Source organism: Stigmatopora argus, chromosome 23, assembly GCF_051989625.1.
Source record: "Stigmatopora argus isolate UIUO_Sarg chromosome 23, RoL_Sarg_1.0, whole genome shotgun sequence".
NCBI classification, from domain to species: Eukaryota; Metazoa; Chordata; class Actinopteri; order Syngnathiformes; family Syngnathidae; genus Stigmatopora; species Stigmatopora argus.
This window is the reverse complement of record NC_135409.1, coordinates 7,396,080-7,423,887: the sequence shown is the minus strand read 5'-3', so window position 1 is coordinate 7,423,887 and position 27,808 is coordinate 7,396,080. Positions and strand designations below refer to the sequence as shown.

Below are 27,808 nucleotides of genomic sequence, written 5' to 3'. Positions count from 1 at the left end.
TTACTGCTTTTCCCGGCGCACCATTGGGGCTTCTATTTGTTTTTTTCCCCCCCTCTTCGTTTTTTTTTTTTTTAGTATTTTCAATTTCCAAACTTTCTTTACTTGGGAAAATACAATCACCAATATTGATGGATTGTCCTTCGCGGCAGCTGTAGTCGTAAAAAAGCGGTAGCGCCAGAGCTGAAACGACGTTGTCTCCCGGAGACATTGGCCTCCATGCGGTTGTGAAGAAGAAGAAGACGAAAAAAATAAACGTCTCGATTTAAAGAATGGGGAAGTCGGAACTTTGGCGTGGCGAAACCCAGCATTTCAGCGTGGCCTTTATCGTAAAGCTAATGAATGCAATCAAAACTAAGTGCTTTGTCTCCAAATGGCTTTGGCCAGAGACACAGGTGGCTTTTGAACCTGTCCTTAATCTAACAACAACATCCAACAACACAGCAGGGAGGTCGCAGTCGAGTTTTCTCTGGCAAACAAGTTCAAGCCGGAACTGTTTTCTGTCCATTGGTCTTAGGGCATTAGCTCATCTCGTAAATGAAGTGCTATACAATAGTTTTTGGGGATGGATTTATGGGTTCAGAAACTTTGATCGTAGTCAATTACAGTGGTACCTTGACATACGAGTGCCCCGACATACGGGCAATTTGAGATACGAGTAAATTTTTAAGCAGATATTCATCTTGAGATACGAGACAAATTTTGATATACGAGCAGACAGTGGACGCGAGATGCTGCTCGTAAGAACATCATGGCCACTGTCTCTCTCCCCAAAACTCCCTCGTGTAATGTCTCTGGTCGCAACTCCCTCTTTGTAATATCTCTGCGAGCACTGGGCGGAGCCTTGCATTTTTTCAGTGTTTTTTCTTCCCGTTAGTCAGTGCGAATGGCATATATACTACTTCTCGTTGGCCAGTGGTCGTGCGTTATCCTATTGTGAGGACTTTTGTGTGCATCATTTGGGGAATATTTTGAAGGGAATACAAACTCAAATAACCCTCGATATTGACTGAAAGTCAGTGTGGAGGCGGGGCAAAAAGAGCCAACCTGGCCGGGAGAAGAAAGGTATCAAAATGTCAAACTAATTAGAATTAAGTTTAGTGTTAGGTTCGATTAAACTTATTTTTGAGTGTGTCTGCATCGTAATCCAAGTTCATTTAAATTTGTTTATGTTGTTACGAAAGCGTTGCCGTGCAAAAAGTCCCCCCTCTCTCTCTACCCTCCGCAAAATTTGTCTAATTTTAGTTGGATTAAACACATTTTAGTATACTAATAAACCACTAGTTATTTGATACTTTGTTAATAGATGGCAAATTAGAACAAATCAATCCAACATGCTGTTTTGGGTGTTTTTTCAGAGGGTTGGAACAAATTAATTTGTTTTTAGTTCATTTCTATGGAAAACGTTCATTTGAGTTACGAGAAAATCGACATACCAGCTCAGTCCCGGAACGCATTAAGCTCGTGTCTCGAGGTCCCACTATATTCTTATTTGGGGGGAATTTTTCAACATATAGTAACATATATTTTTCACTGGGTGTTCCTCAGTGACAATGTGAATGACACAACGTTGCATCGTCTGAACTTTTTCAACATTTTTTAAGCTAAAGGCTGTTCTGTTGATTTTTGTCTTGGCAGCAGTGTCACGAAATGCTATATTATTTTGACACTTCCACACATGTTCTCGTTTAAAAATGAAGAGCCTACACCGCAGAGGTTGTTGTCATCATTGTTGCTTTGTCCTCCCAGAGCGCGTCCTCTGATGTAAGTCAATAGTGTCACTTTTTCACCTTGTATTTACACTCCTAACTAAGTCCAAACACTAAATAAATGTCAAACGGAGTTGTTAAAATAGTCAGTCTGCCCGCATTCTTGCCCTTCCACAACCCTCCCACCCCCCACTTTTTTTCAGGCCCAGTGAACTGAGGGAAAATGACATTTAATTACAGGAGAGCAGTCACGCAGTTTGGCTAATTACAATCCCGGGAGTTCAGTCATCATATCTAATTAACTTTCACTTTTCATGAAAGCTTAATGCAGCTCCATAGGACGGCGGCACCGCGTGTGCCGCACTTCAGTACTATTGACAAATGTCTGCGAATTAATTTGTGTTTTTCCTCTCCTCTTCTTCTCATTTACAAGCAGCGGAGGGTTAATGGCTTTTTTGGGGGGCATTTATTTTACATTCAGCCTATTTATTTTTTTATGACTACTAAAGAGACTATAAAAGATATTCGTAATTGATCGCCGCTTAAATTATGCCTAAATAAGAAGGAATATAATCAATCACCTGGATGCCGCTGGTAATTCATAGCCGTATCGATTGCTCAAAAACACGGCGCCCGCTCTGATTCCCATTCGTTATGACACTCTGCGAGGACAATCAATTCATTACGACGCCTGCCCTTGACCACATTGTTAGTGGGCTTACTGGGGCATAATCCTTGGAGTGCACGCCAGTGCTTCGGAGTGTCATTTTTCATACACACGCCGCACTCGACAATCCGCCGTGTCTCGCATCGAAAACAGTACAGTGGTACCTCGAGATACGAGCTTAATTCGTTCCGGGACTGAGCTCGTATGTCGATTTTCTTGTCACTCAAACGAACGTTTCCCATGGAAATGAACTAAAAACAAATTAATTCGTTCCAACCCTCTGAAAAAATGGCAAAAACAGGATATTGGATTGGAAAAAATGTTGGGGTGAATATTCGTTGGTTTGCGTCCACTTCAAATGGGATGGACGTCTATGGCGACCAGATCGTAAAAAAATGCCAGAAAAAGCAATGCCTGACATAGTGACGCCATTTTTGGCATCATGCAGAAGCGATCCATGTGTGCGTTTCGAGTGGTGGCACTCGAGTGCTAATTGGTGGCTTTGTATCCCCTCAGCACTGGAAAGCTCAATGGCGGTCATAAAATGGAGTGCTGACTTAAAAAAATAAAAAATAAAAAATGGGGTGAATTGGATTTGAGCATCAGTCATCATTTTTTTTGTTACAGATACGGCTTATATGCGAGAAAATATGGTAAATTGGAAAAAGAGACTTTCATTATGGCTGAATAGAGTACAACGGCTCTTTCTACCCGATAGCTCTATACGAAGAAGGTTTTTCATTTGTAAAACAAAAACATTTTTGTTTCTTTGTTTGAATAGATCAACATCTCACCGTCTTGCCTCTGGAAATTGCACCCAAGGATGAATCGGACTATTCTGGATGTCTACCCCCGATGTTAGAAGAAGAAACAGCATTGCGTTGCAGGTACACTTTCAAATGTAAATTGTAATTTGTGACCAAATCAATCAGATCCTTTGCTGGATTTTCTTTAAGGCTCGTCTCAAGTCGAGCATTGGCTCAACTCTTAAAATATTGTAGTGGAAAAAAATTAACATCGTCGTGAAATGAGTGATTTAGTTGATAAAATACTATAGCGCATTGATTTGGGTCGTGACATCGGGTAACTCGATGTAAAGGCAAAACACAAATCAATATCGGCATGGAAATGTTTCACAACAAAACGTCGTAAGAGTCTCACTTCCCTCAAAGTGACATTATACACTAAACCAAGTACAGTGGTACCTCGAGATACGAGCTTAATTCGTTCCGGGACTGAGCTCGTATGTTCATTTTCTCGTAACTCAAACGAACGTTTCCCATTGAAATGAAATAAAAACAGATTAATTTGTTCCAACCCTCTGAAAAAACACCCAAAACAGGATATTGGATTGGAAAAAAATGTTTTATTTGTTCTAATTCGCCATCTATTAACAAAGTAACACATAACTAGTGGTTTGATATTACTAAAATGTGTTTAATAGTACTAAAATTATACGGATTTCGAAGGGGGAGAGAGAGAAAGACGGACGGAGAGAGGGGGGGGTCTTTTTGCACGCCAACGTGCTCGTAAAATAACACACAAATTTAAATAAACATGGATTACAATGCAGACACACTAAAAAATAAGTTTAATCTAACCTTACACTAAACTTAGTTCTAATTTTGTTTGACATTTTGATACCTTTTTTCTCCCGGGTTGTTTTTTTTTGCCCCGCCTCCACACTGGCTTTCAGTCAATATCGAGGGTTATTTGCTTTTGTCTTCCCTTCAAAATATTCCCAAAATGATGCACACAAATGTCCTCACAATAAGATAATGCACGTCCACTTGCCAACGAGAAGTAGTATATACGCCATTTGCACTGATTAACGAAAAAAAAAAACACTGAAAAAATGCAACGCTCCGCCCAGTGCTCGTAGATATCTGTTATACACGAAAGAGATGCGGCCAAAAAATACAGTGCGCTAAAATCCTAAACAGCCTCTCATGTCTTGGCCACCTGGCTTTCTCGTATCTCGAAATTTGTCTCGTATCTAGAGATAATTATTTGCTCAAAATTTTACTCGTATCTCGAATTGCTCACATGTCAGGGTGCTCTTATGTGGAGGTACCACTGTAATAAGTTTGAATGTCGACGGAGCACATGAGAGGGCGGACACTGAATGAAGAATGTTTTATATAGTCCCGCTATTGTAGATTTTTTGTTGTTGTACCTGCAATAAATGGGGTTTATTACACCGCTGAGCTCCAGTGCGTTGATAAGCCAACATGCCAAGCATTTGCTCTTGATTTAGCTGTTCACTTAAATGTAGCTCTTGTATTTCCACTCCCTCCTCACGCGGCAACGGAAAAATAGGAGCGCCTCGCCTGAAAAGCTGCAAACATCAGCTAAGCCCGCTCGGAGGATGAATGCTCGTCAAAGCCCGTTGCAGTGTAGCAATTTATCCCCGTTACTTCGAGTATTCACCAGGGCCTTCAAACGTACGCCCCACTAGGGGGTCCGGCCCGGCCCGCATGGTTGTTCTGCCTGATGGGCTTATTTTTTAATTCATTCATACTGTAGCTGCATAATTGAATGCTTTCATTTTTTGACAACGGTGCCACAAAATCAGAAGTTTTGAGTTGTGTGCACTACTGCACGTTGCTTTATTTCCTATCCGTCATCACATTGGTTCATTCGCCCCCCTGCCGTCAAAATGGCGCCTTCAATGGCAGCCAATGAGCGAATAAGGAATGTTAAAATGCTCTAATACCAACAGGAAGTGACCCAAAATCAGCAGGAACTGACAAACGAACAAAAAGCATCCTGGAAAGTCCCCTAGAATCAATAGGAAATTATCCAAAACTTCGGGCAAATATTTATCTTGAGATACGAGACAAATTTTGATATACGAGCAGACAGCGGACGTGATAGGCTGCTCATAAGAACATCATTGACACTGTCTCTCTCCCCGCAACTCCCTCGTGTAATGTCTCTGGTCGCAACTCCCTCTTTGTAACGTCTCTGCGAGCACTGGGCGGAGCGTTGCATTTTTTCAGTGTTTTTTTCCCGTTTTTCAGTGCGAATGGCGTATATACTACTTCTGGTTGGCAAATGGTCGTGCGTTATCCTATTGTGTGCATCATTTTGGGAATATTTTGAAGGGAATACAAACTGAAACAACCCTCGATATTGAAGAAATCAGTGTGGAGGCGGGGCAAAAAGAGCCAACTCGGGAGAAGAAAGGTATCAAAATGTCAAACAAAATTAGAATTAAGTTTAGTGTTAGGTTCGATTCAACTTATTTTTGAGTGTCTGCATCGTAATCCAAGTTCATTTAAATTTGTTTGTTATGTTACGAGCGCGTTGCCATGCAAAACCACCCTGGTACACACACACACACACACACACACACATACGGATGCTAAGATTGTCACATGTTGTGTCGCATGCCTTGCTAAAGGTGGAAAAAGCTAACACCCGAGGCCGTTAACTCATGGCATTTCCACGGTCGGGTCTAGTTTATCAATCTATTGACATGGCACCTGCGGTTGCGTGGCGGAAGAGACGCTCCATCAGGGCGGAATGCTAATGAGGATGCAGATAGCTCGGGCTTTGGCCGTCTCAGCAGACATTGATCCCCCTGCGGACTTCCAAGGTGGTGGCTGACAGATGGATTGTCACCTCTGAAAGAGTGGCGATTGGGCCACGTCCCTTCACATCTTCCTCAGTCACTGCACTGTTTGGCTCCGAGTGGATCTCCCTTTGTGTTCGGGAGTCGTCGGTCGGTGCCTTTTCCCTCTCCCCCTCACAGCCATTAGTTGGAGGGTCTCCCGCATACTCAAAAGGTTACAGCTTGAATCCCTGCACCTGCCATCTGTCATTTCTGGTGTCAACACTGACAGTAACTTGTCCGTCTTTACTCTTGTAATTAGCAAAACCAAGCACGGGGAGGTTGTTTGTTCTCGAGAGGACCCGGCAGCATTTGATATGAGCCAAAATGCTATGTGAATATGGTACACGGCACAAATTAAGCTCGTATCTCAAGGTACCACTGTATATTCCGTGTGCGGTCGACCAAAAGACCGGCGACCAAAAGACGGCGACCAAAAGATGGCGACCAAAAGACCGGCGACCAATCGACCGCACGGAATACAGTGGTACCTCGAGATACGAGCTTGATTTGTTCCGGGACTGAGCTCATATGTCGATATTCTCGTCACTCGAACGAACGTTTCCCATTGAAATGAACTAAAAACAAATTCATTCGTTCCAACCCTCTGAAAAAAACACCAAAAACAGCATATTGGATTGGAAAAACATTTTTATTTGTTCTAATTCGCCATCTATTAACAAAGTAACACATAACTAGTGGTTTAATATTACTAAAATGTGTTTAATAGTACTAAAATTAGACGGATTTCAAAGGGGGAAGAGAGACAGACAGAGAGAGAGGGGTGACTTTTTTGGGACAAATTATTTAGTTTTTAGTTCATTTCAATGGGAAACGTTCGTTTGAGCTACGAGAAAATCGACATACGAGCTCAGTCCCGGAACGATTTAAGCTCGTATCTCGAGGTACCACTGTAGATCTAATCAAGCTGTTTTTTAAATTAATTTTTTTAACTTACTCACCAACCTTACCTGTCAGTGTGGGACCTTGGGCCCCCGAGACCCTCGCACTCGGCCGGTCCACCAACGACAAGTAGGATACACTGAATGTCTCCTAAATCAGCGTGTAGCAGGGCAGCTGTGGGTTTTAGTGTTGGAAGGAGCAATATCTTGTTCGCTCATCTAAAACTTCAAATGAAATTTCTTTTGAAGGTCTCTTCTCAAACCCGGATGATCTGATTAACCGTCACTCTAAATTTGGCCAGTCGCCGAGCATACCCAGGGTTTGTTGATGAAATCGACTCAATCAACCTGTTGAACGCATTTTAGCGATCCCACTTATCGGCCGCCAGCTGCTAGCCAGAGACGCCATGCAAATGACCGAGCGAGAGAGAGGCCAGATCTAATCTTAAGGTTTATTCTAATGAAGTCATTTACTTTCCGCACCATCCTTGCAAGGGAGAGGTGCTTAAATGTCCTGCTCTCCGAGGAGATGCCATCCTCTAACTCAATTAGCCATCTAAAGATGCACTTGGATAAAGTTTACTGTGTCCAACTGCTTAGAATGCAACACGGCTTGCAACGAAAAACAGTCAAATGTCAGGGTGAAAGGCTTTTGCTTACTTTTACGACCTAAACTGGTGCGACTTGGCACTTTTTATGCTCATCTTGCAAAACAAAAGATCATAGTGTATCCTATCCTATTCTTTATTGACTGATTAGCAAGATGGCGTCGCGCATCCCCACGCAAAGAGAGCCTCCGCGATACGGGCGCCATTTACGGCTGTCACCCAACACCCCTCATCAGCAACACCACTTAGTGAATAAAGGTCAGGCAATCAGGCATCCGGAAGGACAGCTAATTTGTCATCCCTCGACAAACGTGTCAAAGTCCGATCTTGTCCGCCGGGCTTGATGCCGTAAAGGTTAAGAGATTCAAAAAGAACAGCCCTCGCCCCCCGCCGCCGCCGCCGCCGTCTCCTCCCGTTTCCCCATCGCTCGCACCGTTTCCATCTCAACAAGCGTCGGGTGGCAGAGCAGAAAATTCAATTTGGGATTTGATACCGTGAGAGTTATGGGGTCTCCCGGATCCAACCCGAAGGGGTGTTTAAGCATGTCACCTGCCGACCCTCTCCGTCGAACCGCCCGCTAAGATCGCCGTCTCGTCTATCCGTCGGCACTCGGACGTTTCGTCGAAAGACGTTTGGTCCCCGGATGTTTGGTCCCCGGACGTTTGGTAGAACGGACTCTCTCTCTCTCATGATTATAATTTTGAGAGCAAGAGATTACCGTATTGTCACGACTATATGGCGCATCGTATTTTTAGCCGCAGTGTCAATAACGAGTGCTAATTCTGTATTTTACACACACAAAGGACGCACCGTTTTTATAGACGCAGCCAGGCATGGCAAAACATACACCAGCTTAAACATACACGCTACACCCACACGCTAAAAACACGTTTTTAAAAAGGCAACGGAAGCAAAACTGAGTTTGGTTGTACTTTATTTAGCCATTTTGCAACTTACTCACGTCATCATCACCCACAAATCCATCAAAGTCCTCATTTTCTGTGTCCGAATTGAACAATTGTCCAAATTAGTCATCGAAAACGCTGAGTTTTATACGTTCGTCCAGGCGGACACAATCCATTCGCAAATAGTAGCTAGCTGGTAGCTAGCGTAACTTTTCCAACGGTGCTTTCCATGCTTCGTCAAGCTGTATTGATGTCGATGTATACAGGCCACAATCCATTGGGTGTATTGACAAAAGAACTACTACATATCCCAGCAGTCACTGCGCAGTACTTTGTCTACAGGAAAATAGTAGAGTCGGTGTACCCTATCAACTGATTCATTTTATTTTATCGTGATAACAATTTTAGTATTGGTCCATATATAAAGGGCACTGGATTATAAGGCGCCCTGTCTATTTTGGAGAAAATTTAAGACTTTAATGTGCGCCTTATAGTCGTGAAAATACGGTACCTGGTTGCTCGCTTTCAACAGTAAACTCTCTGTCTCTCTCTCTCTCTCATAATTTGACAGCGAGCGAAACCGGCGACCAAACGTCCGGGGACCAAACGCCTTTCGACGAAACGTCCGGTCACGTATCCGTCATGTGTGTCCTTGCGGAGAAGCCGCCGAGCCAACTTTAATTGCGACCTACACAATGTGAAATTGCGGACTTAGCACGGATAGAGATTTTTGCGTCTAGAAAAGCTCGGCATCCCCGAGGCCTGACTGTCATCCCACCGTAGACGAAAATGCTGTGGAATACATCATGCAAATAGATGCCACAAGAAACAAACACTAGCAGAATTTCCTACCCCAAAGGAAGAGGCTGCCATCTCTAATGAGCGGATTGAAATTTGGATTTTTTCGACATGCCTTCCTGCGACATAGTTTTGGCACACTTTTTACTCATTGTCAAAGTACTTGGCAGAGAATGTGCGTTTGCAATTGCAAAAGATGGCCAAAGGTTTGGTGTTATTAAGATATCAATCTTCTATTAGACTTGGAAAAGATGTTATTCCAACAATTCATATGCAGTTAAGTAATAGGACACCTTTCATCTTGTATTTTTACGACTTTTACACCACAAGACGGTACAGTGGTACCTCGAGATACGAGCTTAATTCTTTCCGGGACTGAGCTCGTATGTCGAGTTTCTCGTAACCAAAACCAACGTTTCCCATTGAAATGAAACTAAAAACAAATTAATTCGAATAATAAGTATTCATGGACAAAATATAATACATATGATTCAGATATTTCTTAGGCCAGCAGAGAAGGCCTTAAAGGCCCTGACGGCCCGCCACTGATATATATATATATATATATATATATATATATATATATATATATATATATACATACACATATACACACATATACACATATATACATATACATATACACATATATACATATACATATACCCACATATACATATACATATACACACATATATACATATACACACATATATACATATACATATACACACATATATACATACATACATACATACACACATACACACACCCACAGAGGAGTACCAGCCTGCTGGCGTTTGGGAAAACTGAGATTCCGGGTGGGCCTTTCAAGGCAGGTGGCGCATTTAAAAAATCCCATGAAAACGCGGGTGGCGGGAAGGGCATTTGGGACGAGTGAAAACGGCCACCATAACGAGGAACGGCACTAGACAAGAGGGGTGTTAGTGCAGGTCAAGTTGCCTGGGGCCCACGAGGCTTTAATGGAGTGCGTACAAAAAAGGGAAAAGAAAACGTGGGTTGTTTTGCTTTAAGGGCTTGGAAACAGATGCCAGTGTTACATTTTCGATGACCCAAACCTGTTTAGAGAAGACACGATAAATGTTTTTTAAATGTTAATAACAACTAGCAAGCCATTTGTTGTTGAGTTTGATTTATTTAATGAGGGATAGTACATATTAATGAACACATTTATGTTCATGGTAATGAACATATACATGTAAGATTATAGCCAAGGGCTAATTTCCATCTTTAGTCCCTTGTGTAGTTTGAAGATAGACAATAACACATAATAGACATACATACATACAATTTAATATTAAACCACTAGTTATTTTTTACTTTGTTAATAGATGGCGAATTAGAACAAATCAAAATGTTTTTTCCAATCCAATATCCTGTTTTGGGTGTATTTTCAGAGGGTTGGAACAAATTAATTCGTTTTTAGTTCATTTCTATGGGAAAACTTTGTTTGAGTTAGGAGAAAACCGACATACGAGCTCAGTCCTGGAACGAATTAAGCTCGTATCTCGAGGTACCACTGTAGTAGTGTTGCCAGTTCTCGTGATTGTCCGTACCGACGAGAAGAAAACCCTGCATCTTTCACACGTTGTGCAATCGTGGGGGTTCGGCCGTAAAGGTCCGTAACGGCTGCCATTTTTCTTCAAGCCCATTTCTCAACGATGTAACTGGGGAAGTGGAATGTACGTAACCTCTCACCCCGTAGCTCCTTCTCATCCCTGTCAACATCTCACTAGCAACCACTTCTTGTGATAGCATTTTATTGTTTTAGGCTACTTCACTCAGCGCTACTCTCGAGGAAATCCACCACTTGGTGGCACTAGCAGCTCAAATCAATTGTATACGAAGGTGTTGAAAACACACCAACGTGGAATAGAATAAAAAAGAATCATTTGCTGCATTCATTTAGAATTAGAGGATGACAATTCCAGCTTTTTGGATGAGGTCGGCACAAGACCGCGTCAAGTAGAACAATCACTCGGATCAAAACGATGCCATTTAGTTAAATAAAGGGTGAATGTAGGACATTTCTTTATGGAGTAGATTGCGATCTGCATGCGCTTTTTCATATTTTTTTCATTTTTTTTGTCTCCCTCCTCGATCTTTTTGTTGGTGGAGCAATTAGGAACGAGAGCTCAGAGGGGAAGCCACTTTGTGATTCAGGTCATGTCTCCGCCTAAATGTCAATGGCCCGAGTGCAGCGGGTTAATTAAAGGCAGAGCTCGCCGCGGTGGCCTGTTTCACCCAGATAGTTGCCGGGAAAAGGCATTGACCTGTCTTGAAAACTCATCGCACGTTCATTCGTATTCATTTCCAAACATATGCACGTCATCACTCATTGCAGTCGTTATGGCAGGAAGGAACTTTTCACTGAAAATTTCAAGGACAGTATTTATGTTTTTTTTTACATTTTTTGGGAAATGCTTAAATGAAATGAAATCTCGTACTATATTTACTTTTAGTATTTCGGCCACTGCATATTCATGATATATTTTCTACTAAACAAAAACAAAAAAGTTCAGTGTCCTGGTAAGCGTTCTAACAACTGGTGGTGTGTGTGTGTGTGTGTGTGTGTGTGTGTCTGTATATATATATGTATATATATATATATATATATATATATATATATATATATATATATACACACACACTTATATACATATATATGTACATATATGTGTGTATATATATATACATGTATATGTACATATATATGTGTATATATATGTATATTTTTATATACACACACACACATATATATATATACATCTATACACAAATATACATCTAAATGATTTTGTATGTATATATATATATATAAACACACACACACAATCATTTGATTTAAAAGGAAAACAACACTAAATTTCCCAGTTAAAAAATAAAACTTGTGTTAGAACACTTAACTTTTTGTTTAGTAGAAATATTGTGTGTGTGGGTGTGTGTATATATACATATATATGTATGTATGTATGTATGCATGTATGTATGTATATATATATATATATATATATATATATATATATATATATATATATACACACAAGCATTTGATTTTAAAAAGCTTTAACTATTAGGCTTCCATTAACTGTTTCAAATGAGTTAAATGTTTATTCCTGTTAACTAGTTGTCGATGGCATCAACTGAGTTTTAATATTATATATTAAATGTGATAACGTATAACACGTCTTTTCTGCTCAAAGCATCATTAAATTGGATAAATCGATCTTTTTTTTCCCGTGCTTAGGTCATTTTCCATTTTACAAATCCTCTCGTTTCCTCGTTAGATTCCAATCTCGTTGCCACCTTTAAACCAAATAACACCCCTTTACCGAAAGCACGTCAAAGACCACCACGCGGGTTGCCGTAACGACGCATCCCGGAGCGCCGTCGGGTAATAACGAGGGCTCGTTTGCGGCGATAGCAGGTAAATACTCCAGTGCCACCGAGTTGTCTTGTCAGCGGGACTTTGGCGGCTCCAGTGGCCTTTGCTAATCTTTCACAAATTTTTATTAAGTGTAAAGGAAAAAAAGGCAAGTCAAGGCAGCAGAGCGCGCCACTATTCCTCAACCACCAGGGGGGCCGCGGTTATTATTCACGCACAATACGCTCCGCTCGTTAAGGGAAACGGATGCCGCGCCGTATTAAACGTGTCATAATGAGCTAACGCTGGGAACGTAACATGGTTCCTGGGAGATTCCCTTTGACTTGTTTGGCCGGGGCTCGATTTTCAGGAGAACAAAGTAGAAGGCCCCAGGCAAAGTTTCTCTGTTGCACGGGCCGTCACGTTGAAGAAACTCCCGGATAAGACAAATGGTAGAGATGACCTTTGAGAACATCACCATCTCTCAACTGGCCCGAGAGAGGGAAGAGGGAGAGCTATTTCGATGGCGCGTCGGGTAAAAGCGGCTTTCCCAAACTGTGGCGAATTTGTCTTCCTTTCTGCTCCATTTACACGGGCCCAGTGCATTCGTCTTTGTCCGCAACCGCGAACTGAAAAAGAAGAAATAAAGGAAAGCGCCGACTCCAGGCTCTGGTGCTAACTGGCTGTCAGGTTTTATGACCATGTGGAAATGAGCTAGGGAAATTTGACCTCTGACCTTGTTCTCCCTGCTAACTTCATTGCCTCCTTAGGTTTATATTTTTAAACGTTAAGAGCGGTGTTGTTTGGGTCTCTCGGGGCAAGGAATCTGGAAAATTTGGGAATATTTTGAAGGGAATACAAGCTCAAACAACCCTCGATATTGACTGAAAGTCAGTGTGGAGGCGGGGCAAAAAGAGCCAACCCGGGAGAAGAAAGGTATCAAAATGTCAATAAAAATTAGAATTAAGTTTAGTGTTCGGTTCGATTATTTTTGAGTGTTTCTGCATCGTAATCCAAATTCATTTCAATTTGTTTATGTTATGTTACGATAGTGTTGCCATGCAAAAAGTTTGTCTGTCCGTCTCTCTCTCTCCCCCCTTCGAAATCCGTATAATTTTATTACTATTAAACACGTTTTAGTAATATTAAACCACTAAGTTATGTGTTACTTTGTTAATAGATGGCGAATTAGAACAAATACAAATGTTTTTCCCAATCCGATATCCTGTTTTTGGTGTTCAGTTTAGAGTTAGGTTCGATTAAACTTATTTCTGAGTGTGTCTGCATCGTAATCCAAGTACATTTCAATTTGTTTACGTTATGTTACGAGCGGGTTGCCGTGCAAAAAGCCACCCCCCGAAACCCCCTCTCTCTGTGCTTTTTGCACGGCAACGCTGTCTCTCTGTCCGTCCTGCAAAATCCGTATAATTTTAGTACTATTAAACACATTTTAGTAATATTAAACCACTAGTTATTTGTTACTTTGTTACTCCGGGCAAGAAATCCCCGCACCATTTCACGCATGGCACGTGAGCTCAAGGTCATTTTTTTTGGGTCAAGTTTACACTCAGGAAGAAATATAGCCGCACCTCGTAATGGAGCCGTCAAAAATCACTTTCCGGTAAAAAAAAAGATGGAGTCACGAGGCAGCTTTGCGGTCCAGAGTGAGAAGCGTCATTACCATAGAAAACATTCGAGCCCAAGACGGACGTCCGGCCCATCAAAAATGATCATCGCATAAATCCCATGCAGCGCATAATAGGCCTGTCACTCTTGAAGCCTGAGGGAAAAATAATGCCTGCGGCTGATCTTTATCTATCCACAGCGCTTCTGTTGATTACCTCAAAATCAGATCCCGGCGTCTTTAGCTAACAGACGCCGGTGATGCACGTCAACGTGGCGGTGGCGGCTTCTTCGCCAAGGCTGTCCGAGTCCATATGTCCCTTTCAATCTCTGGCGTGGGGGAATAAAATGAGGATAATTTGACGAGCAATTACGGCAACTTGCTGCTTCGCTGACGAGTGGCCGAGACCACTCGAGCGTGGAACGGTAGCAGCGCCGCCCGCATAACAAGACTTTATTGTACGGCGGCAAAATAATAATAATAACGCATGGCTCCGGTGGTCAAACCTCTACGAGTTAGAGGTCGCAAATGATGTCCCCAAAAACTCCCCTTTATTTCCTCCCCAGCAGGAATGTCACATCATTTCCCCCAAAAGGCTCATTAATGAAACGATTAAGCTTCGCTAAGGTTAAACAACATTCAGTGCCCTGCATGGCTAATTGGGATACGAGTGATGTTGGAGACTGCACTTCATCTCCCTTGAAAAATAACCGAGTGCGGTGGCACGTTTCGTTTACGAGTTTTTGTTCATTGGAATTGGAAAATTGACACCCTGTTGCGGCCATTTGGGCAGAAACTAGCATCTTCGTTTAAAACACTAAGCTATGATTAACTGTCAGACCCCAACTGTCTATAGAGTGGTACCTCGAGATACGAGTGGCCCGACATACGAGCAATTCCAGATACGAGTAAAATTTTGGGCAAATATTTATCTTGAGATGCGAGACAAATTTTGACATAGGAGCAGACAGCGGATGCGATATTTTGCTCATAAGAACATCATGGCCACTGTCTCTCTCCCCGCAACTCCTTCGTGTAATGTCTCTGGTCGCAACTCCCTCTTTGTAATGTCTCTGCGAGCACTGGGCGGAGCGTTGCATTTTTTCAGTGTTTTTTCCCCCCCGTTAGTCATTGCGAATGGCGAGGCGATCGCTAATACGAGAGTTATATATACTACTCGTTGGCAAGTGGTTGTGCGTTATCCCATTGTGAGGACATTTGTGTGCATCATTTTGGGAATATTTTGAAGGGAATACAAAATCAAACAACCCTCGATATTGACTGAAAGTCAGGGTGGAGGCGGGGCAAAAAGAGCCAACCCGGGAGAAGAAAGGTATCAAAATGTCAAACAAAATTCGAATTAAGTTTAGTGTTAGATTTAATTTATTTTTGAGTGTGTCAGCATCGTAATCCAAGTTCATTTCAATTTGTTTACGTTATGTTACGAGCGCGTTGCCGTGCAAAAAGTCCCCCCCCTTCGAAATCCGTTTAATTTTAGTACTATTAAACACATTTTAGTAATATTAAACCCCACTAGTTGTGTTACTTTGTTAATAGATGGCGAATTAGGACAAATCAAACATTTTTTCCAATCCAATATCCTGTTTTTGGTGTTTTTTCAGAGGGTTGGAACGAATTAATTTGTTTTTAGTTCATTTCTATGGGAAACGTTCGTTTGAGTTACGAGAAAATCGACATACAAGCTCAGTCGCGGAACGAATTAGGCTCAATATCTCGTGGTACCTCTGTATTGTCTTTTAATACTAAACCACTCCCTATTCAATTGTCTGTAAAAGTTCTTCAGAAATTGCTGGAGTGCGCGAGACGTCCAATCCAATTCAAATGGGACGGTGGCAGCAAGTGAGCGAACGTTCATTTGCTGCCACCCTCCCACTTCAAATGGATGGGAAGTCTATTAGTGATAAACTCATTTGAGTTGCCATATCGATACAATCCCAATATTCACTTTGCTTGTTCTCTCCCCAAAAAAACAAGCTCAACAATGGCATCCAAAGCAAATTTCGATAGACGTCAATTTAAGGGATTGAGAGTAGCCGCACTGATTGTCGGCGAATAGTTGGTATTTTGCTTTTCTTGTCACCTCCAATGCTTCCAGCCAAATAATACAAGAAAATTTGCCCCAATCTTTTAAACATTTATCTTTTTTATAGTTGTCTGACAGCTGCCTTTAACAATAGATGGAATGGATGCAAACCCTGGGGTCTCTCTCTCTTTTGACGCGTGTTTTTCACACTGGCACTCGTTGCCGTAATTGCTTCCGAGGGGTCCCTAATCCATTTTTTACACTGCACATCCAAAGCGGGAAAACACGATTTCTTTTTGACACATGTCCTCTTTTCATCCGCTGTTCATTTGGGCTGGCTTGGACTCAAGGGGGAGGGAAACTTTTTTTCTTTTCCTTATTCAATCAACACGTGTACATTTCTGATTTGTTTCTGCAATCAGTGCAGAGATTCAAGTACACGAATTCAAATGATAATCATTCATATCCATCTGTTTGCCAGACAAAGGCTCGCTCGGCAATTGCCAAGCTATAAACACTTGAACAATGTAAACACTCGAAGCAGGAATCCAATATCTTCTGCTTCGACGCTTCATATAAACACTATTTTGACTTGGAATGTTTTTCTTTTAGCCAGAACCACTTTTGTCAGCCTTGCTATGACTTAAAACCAACTCAATAACTTTCATAAGAACATCATGGCCACTGTCTCTCCGTTGCATTTTTTCAGTGTTTTTTTTCCTGTTAGTGCGAATGGCATATATACTACTTCTCATTGGCAAGTGGTCGTGCGTTATCTTATTGTGAGGACATTTATGTGCATCATTTTGGGAATATTTTGAAGGGAATACAAAAGCAAACTACCATCGATAGGTTGCATCTGAAAGTCAGGGTGGAGGCGGGGCAAATAGAGACAACTCGGGAGAAGAAAGGTATCAAAATTTAAAACAAAATTAGAATTAAGTCTAGTGTAAGGTTAGATTAGATTAGATTCGTAATCCAAGTTCATTTAAATTTCTTTATGTTATGTTACGAGCGTGTAGCTGTGCAAAAAGTGACCCTCTCTCTCTACCCTCCGCAAAATCTGACTAATTTTAGTACTATTAAACACATTTTAGTAATATTAAACCACTAGTTATGTGTTACTTTGTTAATAGATGTCGAATTAGAACAAATCAAACATTTTTTCCAATCCAATATCCTGTTTTTGGTGTTTTTTCAGCGGGTTGGAACAAATTAATTAGTTTTTAGTTCATTTCTATGGGAAACGTTCGTTTGAGTTACGAGAAAATCGACATACGAGCTCATTCCCGGAACGCATTAAGCTCGTATCTCGAGGTACCACTGTAGATGTGATGCTATTGGGGCCCGAGAGGCTTCCGTATCGGAAGCTCCCTCCTTCTCTCTCTGATTTGGTTTTAGCTTGAATGGTAAAATCTTTCCGGACTCACTCTTAGGGACTTTCCCCTACTTTTAATTTTATATCCCGCTCGATAAAAGTCTGGACTTATGAGTCACAAACCCTCTGCAAGAATCCTTCCCTTCCAGTATGTAATTGGTTTTCATCTATGCAGAGGCAAACAGTTACATAAATGATTTGGATTGAACAATAAACCGTTGATTACTCTGACAAGATTCTATCATTTAATAAGAACCCATGAAAGTGGGCCCTTAAACTTACACTGTTAACCGTCACCGTTAAACCGCTAACTCAAGTCGTCTTCATTTGAGTGAATTGTCCAGATGATAGAACTTTCAAAATGGGATAAAACGGCGCCAACTATTTGCCTATCTGATCCATCGGAACTTTATCCGCTTGACAATCTAATCTCCAGCCGTGTTTGTCGCATCCCTCTGCAAAAGTTAGATTAATAAATGAGATTTCTGGCGAGTAAAGTGAGGGTAGGGGTGGAAAACAAAAGCATCTCCCTGACAATGCATGTTTTACAGCTCACTGACAGCCGCTAGAATTAAGTGATGCAAACGCGGCAAATTGAATCAATTTGCCGCCTCTAAATAGATGTGATGCGCGGCGGCTGAACGCGTGAATGAATCCCAGAGAATTTCTGCGTTTAATAATGTTGTTTTTGTTTGTGCTGTTCTTGTCTTTTCGCTCAGTTGATGAAAGTTCCAGAAGATGGAGCGTGAAGAGGATCCCGGATAACAAGGCGCCGTCGGATGCTCCGGGAACGAAGCGCCACCGTTGTGGAGTGCCAAGGGGTGAGTGAAGCGTGGAAAAGCGATAAGGAAGCCATGTGCAAAAATGCGTGACGCAAAATCATCCGTGGAATATTCCAGTAACTCTATTTAGAGCAGCAACAGTGCTGATTGACAGACAGGCTGAAACTCTTGCAAATGGTCCAAAAAAAAGTATTTTGCGGTCTGGTAAAAGTAGAAGTCATGATTTCATTCCCTACTTGAGTCAATGCTGTCTTCACTTGTTGATATATAGTTCTAAATTTCACGTCAGATCGATGCTTTCAGCATCATAAAACAGGAGCTTGTGCTCCTTGCGGGTTCATTCGATAACTATGTATACCATTTTTACCAAAACCAAAAACGAATGGTTTGAATCATGTTTCATTTGCGCCATTAGAGGTCCGTTACATTTTGACGGAGATGCCAATGCTTTTCCACCTCAAGTCTTTTACCTCTAATTTCTGCCAACTGCTCAAAAACGCTTATGTCAAGGTAATCAAATGACACGACTAAAAGCAAAGAATCGCCAGTTAAGTCCCTTGATCAAGTACAGTGGTACCTCGACAAACGAGTGCCCCGACATACGAGCAATTTATGATACGAGTAACATTTTTAGCAGATATTTATCTTGAGATACGAGACAAATTTTGATATACGAACATACATAGGACGCGAGAGGCTGCTCATAACAACATCATGGGCACTGTCTCTCTCCCCACAACTCCCTCTTGTAATGTCTCAAGTTGCAACTCCCTCTTTGTAATGTCTCTGCGAGCACTGGGCGGAGCGTTGCATTTTTTCAGTGTTTTATTTCCCATTAGTCATTGGGAATGGCGAGGCGATCGTTAATACGAGAGTTATATACACTACTCGTTGGCAAGTGGTCGTGCGTTATCCTATTGTGAGGACATTTGTGTGCATCATTTTGGGAATATTTTGAAGGGAATACTAAAGCAAACAACCATCGATAGGTTGCATCTGACAGTCAGGGTGGAGGCGGAGCAAATAGAGACACCCCGGGAGAAGAAAGGTATCAAAATTTAAAACAAAATCAGAATTAAGTTTAGTGTATGGTCAGATTAAATTTATTTTTGAGTGTGTCTGCATCGTAATCCAAGTTCATTTAAATTTGTTTGTTATGTTACGAGCGCGTTGCCGTGCAAAAAGTGACCCTCTCTCTCTACCCTCCCCGAAATCTGTCTAATTTTAGTACTATTAAACACATTTTAGTAATATTAAACCACTAGTTATGTTTTACTTTGTTAACAGATGGCAAATTCAAACAAATAAAACATTTTTTCCAATCCAATATCCTTTTTTCCAGAGGGTTGGAACGAATGAATTTGTTTTTAATTCATTTCAATGGGAAACGTTCGTTTGAGTTACGAGAAAATCCACATACGAGCTCAGTCACGGAACGAATTAAGCTCATATCTCGAGGTACCACTGTAACATGTTAGCGACTTCAAGCATCAAGATTAAAAAGAGGGTCCCCAATCAGACAACAGCGCTAGCTCACTGCTGCATGCCAATGTGAAAAATGGAAAGGCCACAGCAGTTGAGAAAAGGACTTCAAGTGTCAAATTCAACGACCTTCTGAAGGTGTTTCTCTTATTGATTCGTTTTAACGTAAGCGTTTGACTGTACGTTACTTTAAAAACATGCCGTAACTCCGTTTACCTTGAAAGAAATATGTCCGTGTCTCGATCCCCGACCTTGATAAATCAACCCCCCCCCCCCCCCACACACACACACATCCCGAGTGTATTAATTAAGACAAATAATCCCATTCGAGGCTCCAGTGAGCACCGAGTGCCATGAAAGACATTTGAACAGGCCAGCAGTTTACTCTCCTTTTTTCCCCATCTTATTCTGAAATGTAATTGGGGATAATGAGCTGTAATCTATTTAAAGCCTGAGTGCACTTGTTTAAAAAAGAAAAAGCATCCTTTACATGCGCATTGCTTGCAGAGTGCCCTGACAGGTGCTGATTTGGTGTGAAAGCGGGTTTACAAAAGGACTCTCGGATTAAGAGAGATGACAGAGTCCTTTTGTTGTAAAACATTGTAGTTGAACATGCTCCCATTTATGATTGGCGTCCATTCCAGCACTGTAACGCGCAAATGACCTTACCGTTGACGCAAGGACACCGGCGATGGATTACTTGTCAATTTGACTGCGTAACAGAATCACCGAGTTGGGAGATAAATTACCTCGCAAAGCGAGCCAGACAAGTGGGGTGCGTGTTCATTTAAACCCGATTTATGTATTTAACGGTTTACGGCGCGGCGCGCGTGACAGCGTGCCAGCAGCTGACTTAATGCAGATGTATTACGGCCGACGTGGCGCGCCTGTGACTGACGGGCAAAGCATAACGCTCGGAAGCCATTATTGGCCACGCGACCACTCGGTTAGATGATAAACGCTTCGGTTACCGATCAAATTGACGCCCCATCCCAAGCGGACGTGTGTAGTATACAGGTACAGTGGTATCTCGAGATACGAGCTTAATGCGTTCCGAGACTGATATCGTATGTCGAGCTTTTCGTAACTCGAGCGAACGTTTCCCATTGAAATGAATTGAAAACAAATTCATTCGTTCCAACCCTCTGAAAAAACACCAAAAACAGGATATTGGATTGGAAAAAATGTTTTATTTCTTCTAATTCGCCATATATTGACAAAGTAATAAATAAGGAGGGGTTTAATAGTAATAAAATGTGTTTAATAGAAGTAAAACACGCAACGTGCTCGTCACATAACAATTATTTATTGTAATAGGAAAAAATTGGTAGCAAGAAACATGAAGTAAATGGATATGATTTCCTTTTGCCTGCTGAGCAAGATGAGGCGGGCGTGGTGGGCGGTTATGGACCCCCGGCCTTGAGTTTGACAGCAGCGTGATGGAGAAAAATCACCATCAATTTTCAATCTGGCACTGAAATATAAGTTAAAAACAGCTGTCAGAACTAAAACGATAAAAAATGCCGCCCAGTCTGTTTTGTTCACCCATTGTGATCATTTAACAGCCGTTCGTCAAACGTTAAAACCATTAAACAGCTATCACTGCGAGAGCCTTTTCTTTTCTCCATTTTATTTAAGACCTTGTAATACTATGTTCAATTTTTAAACGGCTAGCCATAAAGTAGCAGCAGGGTGAAATACACCTGAGCTCTCCCGTTTCCTTAAAGTGCCCGCGGCCACCTCGACGGCGCCGATCTTACGCGGCAACATCACGCCGTGTCCGTCACCCCCATGCCGGTTGATAAGTTACCACTCTGCGCGCACTTGACATATACGAGCGCAGTTTTTATACCCTGTCAATAAAAGTGATTTACCTGGGAAATCAATGCGACTCTTCCCACGCGCCGACAGTGGGCCGTCCGAAATTTACACCGAGCGGCGTACGCGACGTTTTGGAGCTTAAAAATGTAACAAACCAACATCTATAACTAACTATAGGAGTACAGTGGTACCTCGACATACGAGTGCCCCGACATACGAGCAATTTGAGATACGAGTCAAATTTCGGGCAGATATTTATTTTGAGATATGAGACAAATTTTGATATACGAGCAGACAGCGGACGCGTGATGCTGCTCATAAGAACATCATTGACTCAGTCTTTCTGGTCGGAACTCCCTTGTGTAATGTCTCTGGTTGCAACTCCCTCTTTGTAATGTCTCTGCAAGTTTTTTTCCCGTTAGTCTGTGCGAATGGCGTATATACTACTTCTCGTTGGCAAGTGGTCGTGCGTTATCCTATTGTGAGGACATTTCTGTGCATCATTTTGGGAATATTTTTAAGGGAATACAAAAGCAAACTACCATCGATAGGTTGCATCTGAAACTCAGGGTGGAGGCGGGGCAAATAGAGCCAACCCGGGAGAAGAAAGGTATGAAAATTTAAAACTAAATTAGAATTCAGTTTAGTGTAAAGCTAGATTAAACTGATTTTTGAGTGTGTCTGCATTGTAATCCAAGTTCATTTAAATCTGTTTGTTACGTTCCGAGCGTGTTGCCGTGCAAAAAGTCTCCCCCCTCTGTCCCTCTCTCTCTACCCTCCGCGAAATCTGTCTAATTTTAGTCCTATTAAACACATTTTAGTAATATTAAACCACTAATTATTTGATGTGTTGTTAATAGATGTCGAATTAGAACAAATAAAAAAAAAATTCCAATCCAATATCCTGTTTTTGGTGTTTTTTCCAGAGGGTTGGAACAAATTAATTTGTTTTTCGTTCATTTCAACGGGAAACGTTCGTTTGCGTTACGAGAAAATCGACATACGAACTCAGTCCCGGAACGAATGAAGCTCGTATCTCGACGTACCACAGTAATTTTGAATGACCTTTCACGCAGGCTTGCGGTGTTGATGTTTCTTGAGTCGAGCATATGATCCTATAGCGTGGAAGTACATTACATGTCCAGATTAGTAGAGTGTGAAAAATTGCCATGGCACTCCTCGTAATTACGCCCCTTCGTTTGCGTTTATTCAAATACGCCGCCATTGTGTGGGTAAAATACAAGAAAATAAAACATCTGTTCTAGTTTTATTATCCATCTGTGTCCTCCCTTTTCACCTCCTTTTTTGGCGTCATGCAATAACCATCGTCGTCTGCCTGTCGGATGAAAATGATGGCACTTATCGATTGTAGCAGTTGAGGTCGGACAGGCAAAGAGTGGGCGGGACCCTCCTGGCCAGGTCATTTGGCAGACTCTTGACCTCCGTGACCAGGAATTGTTCAAGCATAGATGTTAGGTGGTGAATATCTACTGCTAAATACACACCAGAAAACCCACAAGCAGGCAGACTGGTTTTCTTTTGAATGTACTTTTCCTTCCCGAGTATTTTTGCGTCCAGATATATTTGCAAGAATCATTTCTTTTGGCCTCTGTTAGCCAGCAGCCCACGCGCAACGGGATCTTTCGGGACTCAAGTGACATTTGCTGGTAAATTTGCATGCTGCTGCTCATTAAGATAATTAGCCTTCTACATAGCCCCTCAGCACAGTGCAGTTCAATTTGTCCTCAGGTTCTCTGACAGATTTCTTTTTTTAACAAGCGTGCAAACGGGATCAGACCAATCTTAAAGTTAAGTCTGACTTTAGGAAGACTGCTAATGTGCTGTGGAATGTAGACGCTTGCTAACAGCTAAAGTAAAAGTAACAGTTTGTTAAACTGCTATCTTCTACTCTTGGGGAATACAGTGGTACCTTGAGATACGAGCTTAATTTGTTGAACTGTTGGACTGAGCTCGTATGTCGATTTTCTCGTAACTCAAACAAACTTTTCCCACAGAAATGAACTAAAAACAAATTAATTTGTTCCAACCCTCTGAAAAAACACCAAAAACAGGATATTGGATTGGAAAAAATGTTTGATTTGTTCTAATTCGACATCTATTAACAAAGTAACACATAACTAGTGGGGTTTAATATTACTAAAATGTGTTTAATAGTACTAAAATTATACAGATTTCGAAGGGGGAGAGAGACGAACACAGAGACTTTTTGCACGGCAACACTATCGTAACATAACATAAACAAATTTAAATGAACTTGAATTACGATGCTGACACTCAAAAATAAGTTTAATGGAACCTAACACTACTGATTTGTTCTAATTCGCCATCTATTAACAAGGTAACACATACCTAGTGGTTTAATATTACTAAAATATGTTTAATATTATTAAAATTATACGGATTTCGAAGGGGGGAGAGGGGGGACTTTTTGCACAGCAACGCTATCGTAACATAACATAAACAAATTTAAATGAACTTGGATTACGATGCAGACACACTCAAAAATAAGTTTAATTGAACCTAACACTAAACTTAATTCTAATTTTGTATTAAAGTTGGATACCTTTCTTCTTTATATCAAAATGTGTCTCGTATCTCATGATAAATATTTGCCCGGAATTTTACTCGTATCTCGAATTGCTCGTATGTCGGGCCCACTCGTATGTCGAGGTACCACTGTATTAGATTACTTTGGCATGGATTTGCAACCCTTGGCTACGAATCTGGTGCCGCTTCTGGCAGCGCTGCTAATATTTACATCACCAATAAAAGGTATTGCTGTGCAGCCCACTCTAAATCTCAGGCCTGCCTGCCACTGTCGTTGATGACGGAGGAAAGCATAAAGCATCACTCGCAGCGCTGGAGCGCTTTTATTAGTCCGCTGGAATAAGCCAACGCTCGTCACGTTCTGTCCTCTTGGGCTATAATTCTCCCTACTTTGGGCACACTGAGTGGCACAGAATCAAAACAGATCCGTTACGACATCGTTTTCTAGCATGTAAGTTTAAGGTCCCGCTTTCATTGGTTATTATTAAATGATAGAATTGTGTCAGAGTAATCAACGGTTTATTGTTCAATCCAAATCATTTATGTAACTGTTTGCCTCTGCATAGATGAAACCAATTACATAGTGGAGGGGAAGGATTCTTGCAGAGGGTTTGTGACTCATAAGTCCAGACTTTTATCGAGCGGAATACAAAATGATGCACACAAATGTCCTCACAATAGGATAACGCACGACCACTTGCCAACGAGAAGTACTATATACTCCTCTCGTAATGACTAACAGGAAAAAAACACTGAAAAAAATGCAACGCTCCGCCCAGTGCTCGTAGATATCTGTTATACACGAAAGAGATGCGGCAAAAAAGACAGTGCGCTAAAATCATAAACAGCCTCTCATGTCTTGGCCACCTGGCTTTCTCGTATATCTCGAAATTTGTCTTGTATCTCGAGATAATTATTTGCTCGAAATTTTACTCATATCTCGAATTGCTTTTATGTTGGGGTGCTCGTATGTCGCGGTACCACTGTACTTACATTTAAGTCTCTCAAATTCCGTTAATTGGGAGGTACAGCCATACTTCAGATCAGGGTAAATGCAGGGAGCTGCAAATTGTGCCTTCCACTAAACGTTTTCATTTTTTTTTCCACTTCGTAAATACAAACCAGTTTGAAGCGGTGCGTGGGATTGACAATTGACAGTCTTTTTTTTTTTCGCCTTGCAAGAGTGGTATTTTTTTCTTCTTCTTATATGCATCTCTTGATTTACAAGGGCTAACAGTGGCAAGGATAAATATTTTTAGTAGGTGATTGTGAGGCGGAGGACAGATGTCGCTTTAAATGTCATGTTTGTCGCTGAGGCTGCGCTGACATTTCCATCCCAGACTTTCACCTCTCGGATTTGTTTCGCCGTGACTCATTTAGCAGAATTCACCGTCGGCCCAGTTGCGGTTGTGAATAAATATGATCTAATTGATAGCTGACCTCTCGCATTAAGAAGCAAACGGGGCCGAAATGCGACTCGGCTGCTTGCGTGCGCAATTCCAACCCCCAATTTCTGCCGCATATGCAGCTGGGACAGCTGGTGGGCGTGGATATTGATAACGGCGTCATCTTCTTGTCTTATTAATCACACCAGGCTGAGCGGTGACCTTTCCCCGAGCCCACCGCTACGGGCTGAGCCCGATCCCTCGCTTGGCTTGGCGCGCCCCCTCCTATCCCGCGGGAGTAGAAGGCCGACATCACTCACCCGGCGTCCGCTAATGTCAGCCCCGAGCCCGGCCGCGGCGGCTCGGCGGCCCTGCCCGGCGCCCCGGACGCGGCCCGGGATGACAGAGACATTGATCATCCGGGAAGCGGGGGAGGTCGGAGGGTCCGCCGAGCGTGGGTGCTCATGTGTTGGAATATAACCCCAATTGTGACTGGTGAGCCCAATTAGAACTCGCATCTGGCTTATAATGAGCAAATCGAGAGGCGTTATTGATCAAGGATCAACCGGCCTTGGCCTTGTTTTCCGATTGGCTGCGGGGATACGACTAATTAGTCATCTGGAAAACTTGCATGAATTGGGGGATTAAGGCTAAACGCCAATTTGGCATATTGGGAATTTGGATGGAAATGAGGAGAAATGAAGAGATGGCCGAACATTAGCTTTACAATAATAACGCTCATCATTTCTTTTATAGTGTTGGCCGAGGCAATTTTGGAAAATCAACGCGATTAGATGGATATGAAATGTATACTGAAACCCTGCTAAATTGTAGTACCAACTTGAGAAGCAGTCTGGAAAAATGAAATCATTTGAAGTACAGTGGTACCTCGAGATACGAGCTTAATTCGTTCCGGGACTGAGCTCGTATGTCGATTTTCTCGTAACTCAAACAAACGTTTCCCATTGAAATGTACTAAAACCTAATTTTTCAAGGTAACGCGCTCGTAACATAACATAAACAAATTTAAATGAACTTGGATTACAATGCATACACACTCAAAAATAACTTTAATCGAACCTAACACTAACTTAATTCTAATTTTGTTTGACATTTTGATGCCTTTCTTCTCCCGGGTTGGCTCTATTTGCCCCGCCTCCAACCTGAGTTTCAGTCAATATCGAGGGTTATTTGAGTTTGTATTCCCTTCAAAATATTCCCAAAATGATGCACAAAAATGTCCTCACAATAGAATAACGCACGACCACTTGCCAACGAAAAGTAGTATATACTCCTCTCGTATTAGCGATCGCTCCGCCATTCGCACTGACTAACAGGAAAAAAAAACACTGAAAAAAACTCCGCCCAGTGCTCGCAGAGACATTACACGAGGGAGTTTTGACCAGAAAAACAGTGTCCATGATGTTCTTATGAGCAGCATCTGGCTTCCGCTCTCTGCTCATATATCAACATTTGTCTCGTATCTCAAGATAAATATCTGCCCGAAATTTTACTCGCATCTCGAATTGCTCATAGGTCGGGGCACTCCTATGTAGAGGTACCACCGTACAATGAAATGTTTCAATATTATATTAACTGATTAAACGACTCCTTCATTAACACCCCCCCTTCCCCTCCACGACAATGTAATTGCTTCGTTGATTACAACACGCTTGCACAGTCTTTGATGAGAATGAAAATTAAGAATTAAAAGCAGATCCCAAAAGCTGCCACCCAGATTGCTCAGGCGGGAGTGACTAACAAGATAATAAATAGCAAGTCAAATTGGAGTGGAAGTCATTGTCATGTGAACAATGGCAGTAGGCTTTGCCGTTCCTTCCCTGCCAGAAAGATGCGCTGGTATAAAAGATAATTAATAATAAATGGAGCTGTACAACGCGTAGAGATGACAATTTTTAATTTTTGGGGGGAAATCTCCACCAAAGGCAATTTTAACTTAAAGTATTTTCACGACTATAAGGCGCACATAAGTCTTAAATTTTCTCCAAAATAGACAGGGCGCCTTATAATCCAGTGCGCTTTATATATGGACCAAAACTAAAATTATTATCATGATAAAATAAAATAAATCAGTCGATAGGGTACACCATCTTCTACAGCTCTCACAACTACGGCA

At 41.7% G+C, this 27,808-nt stretch overlaps 1 long non-coding RNA gene across 1 annotated transcript in view; it reads left to right on the top strand.

The window, feature by feature from the left end:
• LOC144068793 (uncharacterized) overlaps positions 1 to 18,454 on the top strand; it is a 55,468-nt gene extending 37,014 nt beyond the window's left edge. Inside the window, exons 3-4 of the long non-coding RNA XR_013298309.1 lie at positions 3,155 to 3,260; positions 18,353 to 18,454. This is a non-coding gene — a long non-coding RNA (uncharacterized LOC144068793). The remainder of the gene's footprint in view (positions 1 to 3,154; positions 3,261 to 18,352) is intronic.
• The last annotated feature ends 9,354 nt before the right edge of the window (positions 18,455 to 27,808 follow it).